General features: G+C 41.9%; 3 long non-coding RNA genes across 3 annotated transcripts in view; all 3 read right to left on the minus strand.

Moving 5' to 3' along the window:
• LOC131394501 (uncharacterized) overlaps positions 1–8,993 on the minus strand; it is a 41,689-nt gene extending 32,696 nt beyond the window's left edge. The window contains exons 1-2 of the long non-coding RNA XR_009216157.1: positions 8,922–8,993; positions 7,729–7,794 (exon numbers count right to left, since the gene is read on the minus strand). This is a non-coding gene — a long non-coding RNA (uncharacterized LOC131394501). The remainder of the gene's footprint in view (positions 1–7,728; positions 7,795–8,921) is intronic.
• Positions 8,994–9,022: 29 nt separating this feature from the next.
• Positions 9,023–17,765, minus strand: LOC131394503 (uncharacterized). The gene is made up of 3 exons (XR_009216159.1): positions 17,738–17,765; positions 9,707–9,763; positions 9,023–9,080 (listed from the first exon to the last, which is right to left on the minus strand). It is a non-coding gene; the product is annotated as an uncharacterized LOC131394503 (long non-coding RNA).
• Positions 17,766–17,771: 6 nt separating this feature from the next.
• Positions 17,772–18,429, minus strand: part of LOC131394497 (uncharacterized) — a 38,869-nt gene continuing 38,211 nt past the window's right edge. The window contains exon 5 of the long non-coding RNA XR_009216153.1: positions 17,772–17,884. This is a non-coding gene — a long non-coding RNA (uncharacterized LOC131394497). The remainder of the gene's footprint in view (positions 17,885–18,429) is intronic.

Below are 18,429 nucleotides of genomic sequence, written 5' to 3' on the forward strand. Positions count from 1 at the left end.
CCTAGGGCTAGCCTTCCTCAAGCAAAAACAAGAGGAAGATTGGCAACAGATGTTAGCTCAGGGTGAATCTTCCTCAGTTAAAAAAAAAAAATTTACATCACATTCTTAATTTCTACGGAGTAATTCAACAATTACACTTGAAAATAAATGTCAGGCTTGTAACTGAACTTTAATGAATGTTCCAAAACTGAACTGAACAGTCCCGCTGGTATTACTTCATATGTAAATTTATAACCATAGTGCCTGCCACTTAACATTGTTCAGCCATGGGAGGGGAATTTTTAACTCTCCAAGTCATGCAATCTTGAACTTTTCAAAGATTGAGTAATCTTGATCAGGAAGCTATATTTTATTGGCATAATTAAATATTTTTAAAAACAATATTTTTAGCAATTTGCATTCAATGATTTATATAATGAGAAGAATCAGAAATAAAGACAATAATATTATCATTAGCATTATAGTAGGGTCAGGAATAATCAATGTATAAGATGAACTAGATGTTAGAAATGTAAAATATGAAGAAATCTCTCTTCACCCCCTACAGTGGGTTGAATGATGTCTCCCCTAAAATTCATGTCCACCCAGAACCTCAGAATGTGACCTTATTTGGAAATAGGTTCTTTGCAGATGTAATTAGTTAAGGATCTCAAGATGAAATCATCCTAGATTTGTGGTGGGCCCTAAATCCAATGACAGGCATCCTGACAGGAAGAGTGGACACAGAGACAGAAAAGAAGGTGATGTGCTGATGGAGGCAGAGACTGAAGTCAAGCTGTCACAAACTGAGAGCCACCAGAAGCTGCAACAGGCAAGGAAGCCTTCTCCCCTAGAGCCTTCAGGAGCACGGCACTGCTGGCCTTTGGTTTAGACTTCTGGCATCCAGAACTGGGAGAGAATACATTTCTGTTGTTTTAAGTTTGTGGTACTTTGTTACAACAGCCCTAGGAAAATAATACACTTCCTGATCCTCGATTTTATTAAAATATCTGAAGCCCAACCTCTTCTCTCCCCACTTGAATCTCTTGTATAAAATGAAGGTGTTTCACAACATGACCTACAAAGGCTCTTTCAGCTTTGAGACCCCCTGCTCCATGGTTCTCAAACCTGGGGAGTCACCTGGGGGTGCTATAAAAGACTGATGCCTGAGCCCCACCCCTAGAGGTTCTGATGTAACTGGTCAAGGGTGTGGCTGGGGCATAGGTATCCACCCAGGATTCTACTGTCAACGACCAAGGAGAATTTCTCTAGGCATTTATGAATTAATTTCCTTGAATGCAGGAGCAACCAATCGAAAACACTCTTCAGAAAGGTGCCTTTCATTCTTTACTGACCATGTTAAACAAACACCACCGCCCTGCAATGTCATGAGTGAAGACGCTTTGCTGTAGCAGCAAAGGGGAAGCCCCAGCAGCCTGACATCTACCACAGAGACAGGGCCACAGGGACTGCAATGGACAATCCAGCAGCATGAGATGGTTCCCCTGGTTTTGCACGAGTTGGGGCTCCCAGGCTTGGCAGGTAACACGTCTTGCCTGATTCTCATGCATTTCTGGGACAGGACAGGTGAGACACATTCTTAGTAAAGTCTCCTTAGTGGAGTGTTACGCCACTGTACTCTGGCGTCCAACGTTGTCACCACAGTCTTCTCTCCCAGGGTAAATCCAGTCACCAATGACAACCTGGCTATTGTATGTTCCCAGCCTTTTCCAATTTGATGTAAAACTCAAGCAATAACGTTTTGAGAAGCACTGCCCAGAACCCCAAGTGGCTGACCTCCCTCACAGCTTCTAAATGGACATACCTTAGTATGACATTGAATATTTCAGCTTGCCAAAGAATATCAGTGAGAAATGGCACTGTCAGGCAACCACTTTCAACACAGCTTGACCGAGAGAATAGGAGTCAAAAGAATGAGAGGCTGAATGGACATTCTTAGAGGCTTAATCCTCTTGAGATAAAAGCTGAGAGCTCTTTCACACGGAGCTTAAGGAGATGAGTTTTGCCAGGATGGGCACGTGGGGTGGGGAAAGTATTGGTAGAGTGACTGAGTGAAAGAGACAGCGTTCTGGCCTGAATCAACAAGCATTTAAGGAAACTCCTTAATCTTTGGATTCCAACTCGTTTTTATTCATTCGTTTGACAAACTGAGTGCCCACTGTGTTGTGTGCCAGATACCGTGTCAGGTGATGGGTTTCTATGACATTTAGCATAACCTGTGTCACTTGCTAAAACTAAAACTCACTTCACTCTCAGAGGTAAATTCAGTATGAATACAAATAAAATTGCCAACGTGGGAAATTTCACTTGGGGGTATAAGTAGTTCAGATGAGATTTTCTCTCGTAATCTGGATAAGCATGGCTTTAATCCTGGTCTAAGTGTTCCAGGGAAGCACTGACCTGAGTATTCTAGTCCTGCACGTGCACTCAGGCTCGCCCCGCTTTATAAAGGGCACACACACCTCTTGGCAAAATCCATACTCGGAAATCCTTGCAAGTGCCCACCTCTCTAGGCCTAACACGAGAGGAAGGAAAGGTATAGCTTCGCTCATCATCACTCGCAAAGCATCCTTGTGGAGCTCATCTTTTGTCATGATATACACTGATTAATTAATCCAGACACCTTGATGCAGTCGCCTCTCCTGTAAAACGAAAGCAGCAGGCTGGTGGAACAGAAGGAGTTCAGGGATTAAATCCTGAAGTTTGAGTTCGATTCAAGATCCAACACACTAGCTATATGGCCTTGAGCAGGACTCAACCTTCCTAAGTTTCTGTTGGACTGACTGTAGAATGGGTCCCTAATGTTTACCCCACAGGGCTGTTGTGAGGATCAGAGATGATGAAGACTTAGGGAGGGCAAGGACCCAGTCTTATTCCCAGGACTTAGCCAAAGTAAAGGTGTAATATACGTGCAAATGATATACTGTCTATTATAGGGAGAAAACCACACATTCATAGATATCAAAATTATTCTTTCATTTCTACCTTAATTCTTCAGTGTGAACAACCAGACTAATAAAAGGGGTAGATTGTGTTAACAACAACAGATCATACAGGCTGTGGGAATACTTATTCTGGTTGTGTGTGTGTGGGTCTGTGTACGGGAGAGTTTCTATGTAAATCTTAGCACAGATTGCAGGAGCTCAAGTTATGAAACCAACACTCTGCAAATGATTAACAAAGCAGATGCCTTCAGAGTGACAGCAAACTCTTTAAAGATGAGCCCCTCTGCCAAGGAGACCTATGTTTGGAAGTGATAAGCAAATAAGAAAGGGAAATAAAGAAATGAGAATATTGGCACATTTGATTTCTTTCATATGGAATGAGAATCACAGTCTCTTAGCATTAGAAGGAATGTCAGTTCCAGAAACAAGAATTCCTTCCACAGTGTCCCTCTAGAGAGTAGGTTCCTGCCATGGTTCAAGCACCCAGCACAGAATCTTATACCTGGAAGACACTCAGCTTGGTTTTGCCTCAAAGAAGAGCTAGAGAGTTCTTCCATTACTGAGCTGTGAATTCCTTCCCTGCACCACTCACACACAGAGCCCCCTGAGTTAGACTCTAAAACTATGCTTGATCAATGTTCTGTCTTGTACGTGGAGGCCTCGCAAATATTTAAAGATAGCTTTTGTACCCTTCTCAGGTTAAACTTCCCCAGGGCCCTCATCATTCAGAGCTTCCCCTCCATTCTGCCCAAACTCCTGGTGCCTGCCTGGGTTCACTTCGGTGTCTTTCTCTACTACATCTCCTCTGAGACGGCTGTAAAGCAAATAGTCACGCAGAAGGACCCACACTAAAGAAGAGCACTTCTGGACTGTCCAAACTCACTACTGGGACATGCTGGTCGTCAATACATCAATTCAGAAAGCAGCTTTAACAAATAACTTTCAATCATAACATCAACTGGGTTTAGTTACACTAAAGTAGCCAAAGCTTCATTATAAAGCAATCTCATCCACAAGGGAGATTCCCACAAAAAGGACTCATGGGAAAATGTTGACGATAATTTTAGTGTATTAAGAATACTGGTGCCCTCATTAGACTCAAGGTTTTAAAAAACATTCTGTGTATATCTGTGTATATTTCCCAAAACATGTTCCACAGAATATTAATTCTGTTGGCTGTTCATAGGAAGGATTCCATTTTCAAATAGAAGATAATTATTTGAAACTTTAAGTTCCCACCTTTAAATGGGTCATTTACTGAAAGTCTAAAAGTTTTCAACGTGCTCCCTGCACTGTGCATGTTGCAGAGGGAGAGCGCGAGTATGCGGGATTTGGTCAGAGAATGTGTGTTCCCTGAAGCATTTTCGGGGTGGAGCCTGCACAGAACACGCTTGGGGAAACGCTGCATCCGCCCATCCACACCGGGAGGCGGCACAGCAGGGGAGGACTGTCGCCTGGGAACCGTGTGCCCTGCAACGCCCTCACCTGTGAGCCTGTAAGAGTTATGGCACACAGGCACTCACAGGCAGAGATGCTGGGCCTTGACCAGTGAGAGCCCCAGGAGCCACTGCACCAGGTTGCTGTGATTCTTCTCTAAGGGTTTCTCCACGGGACTAATTAGAAGTTCCAAAAATATCATGCAACTCTCCTCAAGATTCCTTTTTGATGGGGTAAATATCCTTCTGGATTCAAATCATCAATTGAGTTCTTAAGCGGAAATTTCTTGCAGAAACTAATTTAGCGGTACCACTGGGAAGCACTGTCTAGGAGGAATTATGGCAGCACAGGGCTTGGGCGAGTCTTGGTCCCAAGTGGCTACCGCAATTCAGGAGGTGGTGTTCAGATGCCTTTCCAGGACTCGTCTCAGGATTATGCTTTCTATGGCACTGCACCCCCAGCCCCCTGCTTCGTTTCCTCTTTGAGTTTGCTTTGTGAGATTCCTTTTAACTAGATGGCATTGGCTTGAAAAACTGGGGACTGTGGGGCCAGTGCAGAAGATCAATACTACTACTAACATTCACATGAATATTATTATTATGAATCGCAGCTTACATGTATTGAGTGTCTAGTACACGCCTGGCACTTGCACACACACGATCTCATGTAAACTTTAAGACCATCTTGCCAGGTGGTATGTCTGCTTTCCCAGTACAGAGGCTCAGAGAGGTGGAGAAATAGAGCAGGGAGTAAAATGCTGACACTGACGGCTGATGCCAAAGCCCAGGCTCAATTGCAACATCCCCTCAACCCTGAGAACAACCTCTGGAATATTCCTTTTCTTTGGAATATTCTAGAAGGAATGCAGCCCATAAAACAGGAAAGTCTCAATAAAACTATTATGAAGGGGGAGGCAGAGTCTATCCCTTTTTTTTTTCTTTGTGAGGAAGCTCAGCCCTGAGCTAACATCCCATGCCAATCCTCCTCTTTTTTTTGCTGAGGAAGATTGGCCCTGAGCTAACATCCGTGCCCATCTTCCTCTACTTTATATGGGATGCTGCCACAGCATGGCTTGACAAGCAGTGCATCGGTACACTCCCGGGATCTGAACCTGAGAACCCTGGGCTGCCACAGCGGAGCGCGCATACTTAACCACTTGCGCCACCGGGCTGGCCCCAGACTCTATCTTAAATCAAACTATATACCTGCTTTACTCTACCAAGGCCAAATCTCCAAATAATTATGCCAAAGACACAAAGATTTAATAAAGAGATAATGGTCAAGAACTTAGAGATTAAACTAATACAATGTTATATGTCAATTATATCTCAATTTAAAAAACTGGGGAAAAAAGAACTTAGAGATCAAAGTAGTTTCAATGACAGACATGACAACAGCATTAAAGAGTCAAGGCACATGAGGCCCTCAAACATTAATTTCATGGGAAGTCCAGTGGGTGGGGAGCAAAGAAGAAAGAGAGTATGGTGGCGAGGACAGAATGGAAATGCTCAAAGTAAATGGCTTTGAAAGTTTATTTTTATATCTCCCAAGTTATTTTATATGTCTAAAACTTTGGCATGCAACAGGCACAAAGCATTTTTTTCTTTATTTCTTCTTTTGTTTTTTTTTTTTGGTGAGGAAGATTGGCCCTGAGCTAACATCTGTTGCCAATCTTCCCCTTTTTGTTTGAGGAAGATTGTCTCTGAGCTAACATCTTTATCAATCTTCCTCTATTTTGTATGTAGGATGCCTCCATAGCATGGCTTGATGAGCAGGGTGTAGGTCCGCGCCCAGGATCTGAACCCATGAACCCCGGGCCGCCAAAGCAGAGCGTGCAAACTTAACCACTACGCCACCGAGCTGGCCCCACAAAGCATTTTTTTAAAACTGCCAACTATTAATTGACTGATGGCAGGTTGTTGGAATTAAAATTTCTTTAAAAATCTTAATGGTAAATAGCCCTTATTATTTCTAGGCACATCACACCTCTTTCTGCAAGAAAAAAAGAAAGATTTGAAACTCCAGTACTTGACTATCTCTTCTCCTATAAAGAAAGTCTATGAGAAAATAACGTTTGCACTAATTTTGAGGACAGTCATCTGCTCACAGCAAGGAATGACTGGAAAGAATACTGAAAAGAGAAGCAAGAATGGGCAACGAGATCACTTCCTGGTTTCTCTCCAATAAGTCTTTATAATTTTAACTGAAATAAATTCAGAGGTCATTAGATACTTCTGCATTCAAAGGTAAATGCAAGAGAAAAGTCTCCAAATGACTTCTTGATTATCTGCAATTTGGGATCATCTACACTTCCACTAATAAAAAAATAAAGAGGGAACGCTACCAGAGTTTTCTCAAAATGAAGAATAAAAATGCAATAAACATATCACTGGGAAAATGTTTAAAAGAAAAGAAAACCTCTGTATTTCGGAATGAAATATTATCTGATGCAGAATATATACAATAATTGCTCTACTATAAACTCTTTTTTCAAAACCAGAGTTCATCACAGAAACATGAGTTTAAAAAATTAATCAGGCTATGAATTGCATTGTCATAAAAGAAAGCCATTCTTTTCCGCTTATAAACAACAAAACGACCACATGTGCAGATGCATGCCTCAGTACCGCAGTGCAGTGGTGCGGTTACTTGTATAAATATTTAAAGTCAGACCTTTGAATTTATAATGAAGTAGTGTACCACTTTACAAAATGAGATCCTAGTAAATTTAGATGTATGACAAATAGAACTCTGTTCAGAATACTCATTGCTGCTGTTGATATTCTAAAACTAAAAACGTAATGATATTCAGATTCCAGCTAAACAAGCGTAATACATGTGCAGAAATCTTAATAGGTCTTGATGAAATGTTACTGCTAAAATTTTTAAATTATCACATGGGCTTTGTAACTGAGGCACAAGCAAGCTTCTTGTCTGGCATTTTTTTTTTCCTGCTCTTATTTTAATGAGACACATTCAATTATCACAGGAAAGAAAAGAGTAAAATCAGAAACAGCTGTAGTTGGCCACACAATGACTGGTGTTCCCCATGGAGACTGACCTTGTCACACAGACGCAGGTGCTGAAAGGCTATGTGATGGGGTGCTCACACGTGTAACTGTGTAACATGATCATGAAGAATTCAATAGGCATGCTTATTTTCCACCTCAGTTTATGTTAATGTAAGCGCACATGTCATGCTCTTACAATTAATCGCCCCCTCCAGCACGTAGTAGTTGAATATACTTGCTCTTAGCAGAGTCCACACACCACTAACCTAGAATGTTCTGATTATAAAACAAGGTTGAATCCTGTGTTTGAAACTCTGAGGCAACCATAACTTTACCTGTGATTGGAATCTTTGCTGCCATGCTCTCTTCCTTGCTCTCGTCTCCGCAGCCACTTGAAACGTCTAAAAATCAAACACACGATAATAAAAGTGTATTTCAAGGTTATATTTACGGAATAGGCCTTTGCTTTTTTTTTTTCTTAACTGCCATTCCTTTTATTTTCACTGCTTCCCCACCTCCTTTCTTTGCTTAGTTTATTTCTTGTCTGGAATAGTACTGTTCCTAAAAAGAAACCTATTCTAAAACTAAGGTATCTCTATGTTGCTTTCATGCAAAATGATTTAGCCTGACATCTATCAAATTTGACTGGGGCTTAAAACAAGCGAGCCTCAAATCCTGTGCATGTGTATCAACTTCTGAATATATCCTGAGCAACTCATAGCTCTCCTGGGAATACATTATAGCGGTTTATTGGCATGTCTTAACAATAACGTTAAAATAATCACAATTTTCCGGCCGGCCCCAGGGCTTAGCGGTTAAGTGCGTGTGCTCCGCTGCTGGCGGCCCGGGTTCGGATTCTGGGCGCGCACCGACGCACCGCTTCTCCGGCCATGCTGAGGCCGCGTCCCACATACAGCAACTAGAAGGATGTGCAGCTATGACATACAACTATCTACTGGGGCTTTGGGGGGAAAAAATAAATAAATAAAATCTTTAAGAAAAAATAATAATCACAATTTCTGGATACTAAAAATTGGTTATTAAGTTTTGGGGGGCATAAACTCTGATTCTTGATCATCTGTTTAAACTTATAAAAGGTTCTAATAGAATTAAAAAGAATGTTTACCAATTATGAGTAAATTCTATTAAGTGATATCAAAAACTTCACAGTACTCTATGTGAAGTACTTGATGGACTCACTTTCATAGAATCATCTTCATCTTTGTGGGATGATAATAATTATCTACTGCCAAGTGCTGTTAGTTCTGTTAAGATTTCAATTTATAAAAACTTATTTTATTGGAAATTCAGCAGGACAGCAGATCTACAATTAGGTTTCCTATTCCTGTTAGACTAAATGAAAACATATATTTATTGGAAGGTGGTATAAAACAAATAACATATTATACATATTAAAATTAGAAGTGTTCTTGAGTCTGCTTTATTTTATAGGTACACCTTGAGAAAGGGTGTTTGCGTTGACTCTGAATGCGTTTTTGCTGTGGACAGACCATTTAACAACAGTTACCTTGTTCCCTTGTAAGAACACTGTTGAGCCACAGAGTGGGTTTCGCTTCCTTTATTCCACTACTGTCATTCAGAATAGATGGCAAGCTGCAAGATGATTCAGAACGGCCGAACTATCGTCACACTCTTCTGTAGGGGCTTTTTTCAATAACGCTGCTGCCTACAGTGTTTAAAAGAAATAAAAATAAACTCTAGCCACATTCCCATTGGTCTCAAAGACCCAGCCTTCAGACATAATTTTAGGTTAAGCTTTACTTTGGATTTAATTTGCTTCCTGACATTTAACTGAAATTAAAATGTCTTCAAGATAAAATAACATCTGATTATTTTGCAGCATAATTTAATTCTTTACAACAACTTACACTTGTAATAATACATTTTTTTGTGGCCTGAATCTTATGTCATGCTGAAGTGTTCTACTTGTGAAGTACGTATGTGAAATGTGACCACTCTTGTGAAGCTGGGCTGGTTTATCCAAGATCGACTCTCTCATTGCATGAATGCTGTTGGTTTGGATTGAGAAAGAGATCTGGAAAAATGTGACCTTGCAGTATCCCCATCCTTCCAGAAATGACCCCTGAACTTCCCCCAAATGAGAAGACTGTAGAAAAACTTGGTGGCTGAGAAGGAGACACTAAGCAAAAAGAGAATTGCCCTTATTTTAAAGCATAATTGTCAATCAAGGATAAACACACTCTGCACTTTGCTGCTAAGTCTGCTGGGGAGCTCAGGAAACTTACTAGCCACACTGCCTATCTGTTTTCAAAGGGCACCAAATTGTCTTACCCATATCGCCTCATGTGTCCTGGGCAGGGAGGTGGGCACAGATTTTATCACAGCCAACTTGAGAGGCAGAGAAAAAGTCAAAATTAACAGGACAGGTAAATACCCATGTCTCTTAATTTCTAGGTCAACACTCTTCCCCCAAGAAATAAAACTATACTGGTAACAAGAGTTAAACAACCAATGATGACATTGTCCCGCTGCCAGAGTGTGTTTCTCTCTCATTTCCTACTTGGAAGTGGTGATTTGCCCAGGCGGCGGGGAGAGGAAATCTCGGTGGTGGTGCTGACCTTTCCCTGGTCTCTGGCAACAGTAGTAAATACAAGGAAATGTCCAACTCAACCTGTAGAATGGACACGAGACTCTACAAGTTAATATGAAGAGCAAAACTGGACAAAGCCTCATAGGTCATCTTTAGTTTGAGAGCGAAGTGGTAACAACATAATTCTCTAGTGAACAAGGGGGAAGATAATCATCTCTCCTCATGAAGATGCCCTGACAGGAAGAATCACAGAGGCAGAATATGGAAGATCTTGCCTTGTAAGTTTGGCTTTGAACATACAAGGCCACTGCCATCGGCCTTGATATCCCTGCAAGGCTCCGGCCCTCTGCCCTCCCCTGGACCAGCTGGCCACCTGGATCCACGGCCTATCCTAGGGGCCGGAGCAGCTGACTTCAGGGGATTTAAGGAATTCTAGTCTCCTCGGCCGAAGGACTTGGTGTCAAGTTAGCCTTGTAGCCAGCACCTGTCTGTGGTCCAGTTCTAGTAACCAGTTCTAGAGGAAGAGGTAGCTCTTCCTCTATTTACATAAAGTAGTCCCTGACTTTTACTCGAGTTGTGATAATTCTCTGTTGGGATGACCTGCATTGTATCCCTGTTTCTGCACACTGGGGTTCAGGTGTAGAGTCCTGCCCTTGAAGCTCAGGCCAGGGCTGGTTCCCATCACTGGCTGCCGTAATGCCTCAATCCCAGCTGCCTACATGGACCACTGTACTGCACCTGCTTCCAGAATCTGTCCAGGAAGACAGGTGTGAAGAATAGTGTCACCTCCTTGACCTGCCATCTCTCAGTTGTCAGTACGCAAGCTGAGCCACTGTGGCCTGTCTCATTTCCAGATCTCCACCTCTCCTGCTCTAGTCTGTCTGCTTCCACAGGGAGATAAGCTCCTATTCTGTGTGCCCAATCATCCTGGATCTATGAAAAGCATTTTAGAATATGAACAAAAAGAACTGACCCAAATTCTGAAGTGAAAGTTATAATTTTCTTTTCCTAAAATAATTCAAACATTCTGAGAGAGCCTCAAATATGTATTTCTTCGTCGTATTACCTTATGCAATAGCTGTAACTAATAATTTCTTGGCATGACTTCGTAATAGCCACTGTTTTAACACATATTTTAAGAATAAAATTGTTAAAGGACTTTCTACACTTTTTACTGTAGAATTTGCAGATAATGGAAACTGTTTTGGATTGTCAATGACTCAGATTACTTGTAACTGGGCCCTCAATGATGACACACAATTTATCTCACTGTTTTGTGCACCCCTTTCATATTAAGACCCTCTTTTGCTTTAGCTGGGTTCCAACTGGGTTTCAAAAGAACACAATAAAATGCTATAATAATCCTGCAAATGTCTTTCTAATAAGTCCTTGTATGCTTGATAAGAATACCACCACTGCTACTAGTTCTACACTCTGCCCTCTTTTTTTTTTTTTTTTTTTACCAGGGTGAGGTAAATAAAGTAGTGGGCATACTGCAGGTTTTCACTTATTTCATATATTTTATCCCATTTATCTTCACTACTCAATACTCTTATCTCTAGGATTTCTCTTACTTTTTTGATAGAGATGTTTATAAAAGGACTCATCTTTTAAGATAATCCTAGAGATAATTTCTCAAAGATGAGTCTTTTATTTTATAAGGATTTTGATGGATGGTCAAATTACATGAGAATGGTTGGCTTCACTTTACTGGACCACAGAGCCAACAAAGAGAGCAGCAGATCTGCCCAACGGGTCATTCATAAGGGAACCCACAATATAAATCCCTAATAAGCAGGTAATAATGATAAGCAGGGACAGAAACAAAAGTCAATCTCAGACAAGGAATGGTTAGAGGTTTCTAGTCAAAAACAACTTCTGCAGAGTCAGGAAAAACATCTGTAATACATTCTCAGGATGTACTGTTTGCAGATGCTTTAGCCAGGCATATTTCTAAGGAAGCCTCCAATTTGAAGGAGCTTGCAGTCTGAAACTGACAACCCTAACCCATACCTACAAAGAAACAAAAGCCCAGAGAAGAGGGAACAAGCTGCTTTACACAGCTCATGCTGGGACTGAATGGGCTCTGCAAATTGGAGCTCTCTATCTGAAAAATGCCACCAGACAACAGTTTTACCATGGGCTTCCTGATGGTGCTTATGAATAGACTATGCTTGGGTGTCAACTTATCTGTTAGCTAATAAAGGCTCTCTTTGATTTTATACATTTGGAGCCCAGGAGGGAGACTGGGGACTGTCTCAGTGTTCTCAGCAGTCTGGAGCCTAAGTCAATAGAACAAACTAGTTCCTCACTTTTCTGCCTTTCCAGGAACCAGGAGAAAAGGCTTAGAAATTCAATGCCAAGGCACACACTATTTGTAGAATGACTGATGGTCATATTTCAGATCTTAGAAAGACAAATCGTCCTATGATTTACACTTAGCAGGACACTTAGAATTACCAGCTCAATTCTACCAGAATTTTTCTCAAAGGTCAGTTACGGTTCCTGCTAGGTCTAGAACCCCAAGAGTCATCTAGGCTGCCTCTTAATTTATATCCAGAAACTTAACTGTGATATTCAAATGCATAAATAGACAGATGAAGATAATAATGGAAAAGACTTTGTGTCCAAAATATCATTAAGAAAAATGAAAGGCAAAAATCAAACTGCTCAAAATATTGCAACAAGTTGTACGAATTTATATAAAAACAATTCTTACAAGTCAACAAGAAAAAACATTACCTAATAGAAAAATGAGCAAAGGACACGAACTGGCAAATTATAAAAGAAGAACCACAAAGGGCTCACAAATAGGTAGGGGAAAAGTTTGACCTCAATGGTAATATAAAGGTCAAATGAACAAAAAAATTGGATGTCATTTGCACTTCTCAATTTGGTGCTTAAAAAAAAAAAAGTTGATAGCACCCAGTTTCATAAAGTGCTCAGATTATATATATATATATTTTCCTCCATTCCTTGTGACTTTGATGACCCCTCCAGAGTGAGATCTGGCAGTGCAGAGCAAAAGGCTGAAAGACACGCATTCCCTTCGACCTAACAACTCTACATCTAGGAATTCATTCTAAGGAAATAGCATGGATATTTGTACAAACTGAATTGCTCAGATGTTCTTTGAAATTTTTTTACTACAGGAAAAATTAAAAACAACTTAAATGTTGAACAGGAGGCTGGTTAAAGGGACAGTGGAATAGCCACACAGGGGTCTCTGCACAGCTGTTGGGAATGATGTAGAAGAAGATGTGATGGTATGAAAGGAAGTTCACTTGTGACAAGTGGGAAAAAAAGAAGCTATGGACACAAACAGTACAACCCATGTTTGCCAATATATTAAATATTAAAAACCATACACCACAACGTCAACGGGCAATTTTATTTTCTCCTTTTTGTTTACCTTAATATTCCAAGTTTGGTTTTCTTTTTTTTCCTGCTAGTTTTTTAAGACAAACACATGCTAGCTCCAAAGGAATCTGATTTCTGCGACGGATGGTACAAATACAAACAGAAGCGAATGTGAAAGCATTTAATAAAATTACATTTCCTTCTGTATGTAAATCAGTGCTGTTAACGCAGATACAGAAAAGCAAGAGAATTAAAAACCACGGATGTAGACAGTAGATGACAATCTCCCCTAATACACAGATTTAACTGACTTTTTCCTCAAGAACCTTCCTCTTGCACACCAGAAGTAATTTTTCAATGTTTAAAGAGAAATGCAAGCATCATTACCTAAGCTATGTCTAAGTTATACGAAGGGGATTTTATCTGTGCAGCAATTAAAAGAAAGGGGAAAGTATTCATATGAGCCAGCAAATGAGTATTCAAGAGAGAAGATCAAGAGAACAGTCGATCCTTAGGGAGAGATGAAGGGATTTCTGTGACTAGTCATGTGTCTTTCTGGTATGTGTGGTGGGGGCACTCTATGAGTGCCACCAGTAAGCCACTCTGCTTTCCCTGGAGAAGTTCTCCTGGGTGGAAACAGAGATCACTTAGGAGAGAAGGAGTATTAAGGCACTTTGTGTTTTAATGAAGCACCCAACTCATTTTTTTTCCCACATCAAGTAATTATAAATTTTTCTGATTTAAAAGCCTGCAGCTCAATTATGTAATTGCCTAATAGGGTATGCGGGTGCTGTGGATCTTATCTGGTCTCAAGGGGACATAATCCGAGTTTCAGCGGCTTTAATGATATATTTACTCAAGAGACAGGATTGACTCTAGCTGACAGCAAGGGGACCCACAGGTAAACATCATTTACATGTGACTGTTTAATTAGCCATTTACCCAAGAGATCAAAGTAAATATTTCTGAGCTTCATTAGACTCTTAGCCAAGTAATTTTTAGTAGAACTTTCTTAAATTTTGAAAATCTCTTATTTTTAAGATTTTTATCTACAGAGAAATATGTAACTCATGCTATTTACTAAAGGTGTATATTGTTTCAATACAGGGAAACAACCAAAGATACTTGATTTTGCTAATAGTAAAAGCATGACATGTAAATCAAAACAGTCCTAGAACTCACAAAAGCATTTTGTTCTAAAGTTCGCAAGGCTTGCCCTGCCCACGTCATTTTGGTAACATTGTTCTTTACGGCTGTGCATTTCTTCAGTCACAACCTAACCGTTTCAGAAACTGCCTGCTTACTTCGATTTTTAAGGACAGATTTTGTGATTAATTTATTGGTAATTTTTATGATTGTCACTAAGATGAGATCAGGATGATTTAAAAGGGAACAAAAAACCTACGAGGGGAGGCAGAATAGCACTTGATTCATAAGTTATTAATTGGGCAGCCCCTTCTCATTAATAATGGAGATATTGGGCCGGCCCTGTGGCTTGGCGGTTGGGTGCGCGTGCTCCGCTGCTGGCGGCCCGGGTTCGGATCCTGGGCGCGCACCGACGCACCGCTTCTCTGGCCATGCTGAGGCCGCGTCCCACATACAGCAACTGGAAGGATGTGCAACTATGACACAACTATCTACTGGGGCTTTGGGGGAAAAAATAAATAAATAAAATTAAAAAAAAAAAAAAAAAACCAAGCAACACTGAGAGATCCTTTAAAAAAAAAATAATGGAGTTATTATTTGAAAAATTATGAGTGGATTGGTTGTCTGGAAGTGGGAATACGTTTTCTAATATAAACGACACCTTTTAAAAAAAAGATGACTAGATAGGAAAGGGCAGTAGACCACTACTTACTTCACCCTTGACACGGCTGAGATGTGACCTACTTGAGTGAACAAGAATGGAGTACAATGTTGTTACAAAATGGTACTAGATAAAATGGACAACAAAACCGGAAAACAAATCCTTCTTAGGATCTACATTTATTGGGCCAGCCCAGTGGCATAGTGGTTAAGTTCCCCTGCTCCGCTTCAGCGGCCCAGGGTTTACAAGTTGGGATCCCAGGCGTGGACATATGCATGGCAGGTGCATCAAGCCATACTGTGGCAGGCATCCCACATATAAAGTAGAGGAAGATGGGTATGGATGTTAGCCCAGGGCCAATCTTCCTCAGTAAAAAGAGGAGGATTGGCAACAGATGTTAGCTCAGGGCTAATCTTCCTGACCTAAAAAAAAAAAAGAAAGAAAAAAAAAAAAGATCTACATTTATCAATAGGTGTGGAACGGATCTAAAAAACACAGGTTTTTCCTCAAGAACATGGTTCTTTCTCAAAAAACAGTCACACAACTGGTATCATACCTCAAACAAAACAAAACTATAGGTTATTTATTGAGTCACAGGAAGTGCAGTGAAATGAAAATATGTGTGGGAAGGATAGCACAAGATTACCTCTGAAAAGGGGCAGGGGCTTGAGGAGAAGCGCACAGGGGCTGTATCTCCGTAATAATTTATTTCAGGAGAAAGAAATTGGGGAGGAAGGAGGTTAGAGGAGGGAGAGGAGGAGAAGGAGAAAAGGAGGGGAGAAGAAGAGGAGAGAAAGAGCAGAAGAAGGGAGGGAAGGTGCGTGAAAGGGGGAGAGAGAGAAGCCAAGAGGGAGGGGGAAAAGGAGGAGGGGTAGGAAGATGAGGAGAAGGAAGATGAGGAGCAGGTCTGAAATAAATAGGGTGCAATGGTAACGACACATGTGAGTCTGGGCTGGGAGGCGTGGGATTCCTGGGTTCATTTTATCACTCTCTGTTTGTATGTTTGAAATGCTTAAAAAAAGTACTTCTACTCTCTTTTAATCAAAGGGGCAAAGAAAGGGGGGCTTGAGAAGGACTGAAGGTGCTCTGAGAGGCTTGAGGGGTGATGGCCGAGGCTCTGGAGCGCACAGCGACACAGGTGTGTGACTTCAGTGCAGAGATGGCAAGCCGCGCCTCCGGGAGGGGCACATGCAGAATCCTCGAACTTTGCGCACGATAAAAATGAAAAGCATCAAAGCCAGAAAACCCTATATTACATATAAGGATGAGAAAACATACATGAAACTAGACACGTGCACAAGACATTAAATTTAGGAAAGGAAAGGCCGTCTCTCTGAGTACATGGCTTCTCCAGGGAATGACGAGGACCACGACGGGAACGCTCTAAATCTGGCTCCTGGGTGGGAGCCCCTCCTGCCTTCCTTGGGAGTCTGCTCCATCGGTTCCCTGGTCTCTTCAGCAGCTCACGCTCCCCTCTGCGCCAGCTCCTGAGTCAGGCCCCTCCTGCCTTCCTTGGGAGTCTGCTCCATGGGTTCCCTGGTCTCTTCAGCAGCTCACGCTCCCCTCTGCGCCAGCTCCTGAGTCAGGCCCCTCCTGCCTTCCTTGGGAGTCTGCTCCATGGGTTCCCTGGTCTCTTCAGCAGCTCACGCTCCCCTCTGCGCCAGCTCCTGAGTCAGGCCCCTCCTGCCTTCCTTGGGAGTCTGCTCCATGGGTTCCCTGGTCTCTTCAGCAGCTCACGCTCCCCTCTGCGCCAGCTCCTGAGTCAGGCCCCTCCTGCCTTCCTTGGGAGTCTGCTCCATGGGTTCCCTGGTCTCTTCAGCAGCTCACGCTCCCCTCTGCGCCAGCTCCTGAGTCAGGCCCCTCCTGCCTTCCTTGGGAGTCTGCTCCATGGGTTCCCTGGTCTCTTCAGCAGCTCACGCTCCCCTCTGCGCCAGCTCCTGAGTCAGGCCCCTCCTGCCTTCCTTGGGAGTCTGCTCCATGGGTTCCCTGGTCTCTTCAGCAGCTCACGCTCCCCTCTGCGCCAGCTCCTGAGTCAGGCCCCTCGCTGTCTTGTCTGGCCCACAGCAGGGCCCGCTCCTCCCCGTCTCAGTCCCACTCCAAGCAGACAGAACTCCCCAAGGCGCAGCAGAGACCTCATGACAGCCCCGCTCGCAAAGCTCTACCGGCTTTTCAGAATCTACTCAATTAACACCAACTCCTTGGCCTAGGCTGGACCCGGCACAGCAAGGCTCCACTCCCTCGGACCTTCTCGCCCCCAGCCCACACGTCAGCCACGGAAGACGGCTCTGTTTCCCGGGTCTGGATGGAGTGGAGAAAGAAAACCAGGATGCCACAAGAGGCTTCTAAGTTCCTTGGAAAATGCTGTGGTAGATATGCTTAATTAGGTTAGCTCCAAAACCTGAATCAACGTTATGTAAGGAGTTGAGATTCCTACATAAAACACTATGCAAAAGGCCTGAGAGCAGAAAGTTAAAACCAACCATAAACCCTCACTATTATTTAATCTTTTTTCAAATATGTTAACCATTGTTAAAAACATGACTATTTCCTTAAATGAATAATTTGTACATCTTGAAACTTATTAAAAAAAATAAAAACTACTAACCCCTGTCCTCTGGTCCACGTTTTTGACTGGAAAACTTCAGACTTCTTAGCTACCTCTTCTGTGATAGAATTATCACGTTCTTTCAAGGTGGCCATGTGCTGACCCAACTGTGCCCTCAACAAGCCTGAGGCTGACGCTTGTTCAGATCTGTAACACAGAAATAGGAGACACGTTAGAAATTTGTAGTATTGGGTTACTTATGAGATTCCCATATTTTCAAAGGCCCCTTAATCAAGTTGGTAAAAGACAGTTCATCCAGAAAAGTCTAGAACCTAATATATTCTGGACTAAGGGAATTTCCAGAGTCTTGGTATTTCTTTTTTAATTTTATTTTGGTTATGATTTCATTGCTAGATGAGCATTCTCAACTTTGGCTGCATACTGGAACTACTTGGGGAGGTTTGCAAAATCCAGGTGCCTAATGCCACCCCTACAGAGTCTAGTAAAATTGGCCTGAGGCGTGGTCCAGCCATTTGGATTTTTTAAGGCTCACAGAGCGATTCTAATGCGCGGCCATGGTTTCAAATCACTGCACAGATAGTCAGCCTCCTCTTAAGTGTAGTTAAGAGAAACAGATCACATTTCCATCTCAACAACAGTTGATTCCTGTTATATACTTACTATGAAATTTTTTAAAAATTAAGATATTATTAGGAAAGAGTTAAAAGGAAGCCTATATTGCTGCCTAGACT

The sequence above is a fragment of the Diceros bicornis genome, chromosome 30 (genome assembly GCF_020826845.1).
Source record: "Diceros bicornis minor isolate mBicDic1 chromosome 30, mDicBic1.mat.cur, whole genome shotgun sequence".
Taxonomy (NCBI): Eukaryota; Metazoa; Chordata; class Mammalia; order Perissodactyla; family Rhinocerotidae; genus Diceros; species Diceros bicornis.